Source organism: Hipposideros armiger, unplaced genomic scaffold (assembly GCF_001890085.2).
Source record: "Hipposideros armiger isolate ML-2016 unplaced genomic scaffold, ASM189008v1 scaffold_63, whole genome shotgun sequence".
Taxonomy (NCBI): domain Eukaryota; kingdom Metazoa; phylum Chordata; class Mammalia; order Chiroptera; family Hipposideridae; genus Hipposideros; species Hipposideros armiger.
Genome location: NW_017731413.1, coordinates 4,616,853 through 4,618,024, shown reverse-complemented (window position 1 = coordinate 4,618,024; position 1,172 = coordinate 4,616,853).

Sequence of the window (1,172 nt, the reverse complement as noted above, 5' to 3'; positions counted from 1 at the left end):
CTATGAAACAAACATATGTTCAAGTCCCTGCTTTCAGTTCTTTTGGGTATATACCCAGAAGTAAAATTGCTGGATCATATGATAATTCTATTTTTAATATTTTGAGAAACCATATACTGTTTTCCACGGTGTCCGCATCATTTTACATTCCCTCTCCTTATTTCTGATGTGCAGTAGAAAGAGTGTTGGATTGGAAGTTGCCAACCCACTGCCAGGATTGGTTAGCTGCGTAACCTTTGTAAGCCACTTCACCACTCAAACTCAGCTTCCCGAGGCAGGAAGAGGTAAATGACCTTTGACTTGAGAACCTCACAGAACTGTTACAAGAATTCAACAAAATGAGATCTACTGAATGCTTTATAAAGGAAAACAAGCTCCTTAATGGAAGTTATTATTAGTCATTTGTACTAAATTTGAGTCAAATCCAAGGCCAAAGCAGAAACCATGGAAGGAAAAGGCTCATTAAAGAAATTTAATGTCCAACAAGAACTTAGATCTAAAGGCCTTTTTTCCCCTAAAACCTAGACAGTTTGACTCCAAATAAAGAACATTGTTTCTCAGTGCAAGTGAGAAGTTCCAGTCAGCTTGAGAGAAGCTGAGAAAAGGGCAAATCAGCACTTAGGAAGCAGCAGTGGGTCAGTCGGCTGTTTCAATCTGCTGCTCTGCAAGTCAGTGTTTTATTAGAAGCATTTAGAATTGTGTTTATAATTCTCCATAAACACATCATGGCAGGGACAATGTGGGTTATTCCCTTTGATTGATTAGTAAGAGTTGCTGAAATATGTCCAACAAATCTTTGTCTGAACTTAAATCACAGGCCTAGTTTAACTTACACAGATTAAACAGTGGTCTATAAATAGAAAATGAAAGCTACATGCTGGCTTTTGGATAAAGTTAGGGGTGCCTTTCTGATTTGGGATCCTAAATATTAAATTGACCCTTTTATCACAAATCAACGGTATAAATACTGACTTTGTAGCTACAGCGGTAAAGGATGCAACAAAAACAAGAAGAGCAGACTCCTTGCTCCAAGGCGGGTCAAAGTTGGATGTAAGCATCTCAAGAGAGTAATCCAGTACTGCCAAACTTTATGGCTAATGACAGAACAGAATTATCTTCACTCTTTACTTACACATACTAATGTGTACTCTTGTACATGCAGGGCATCCCCA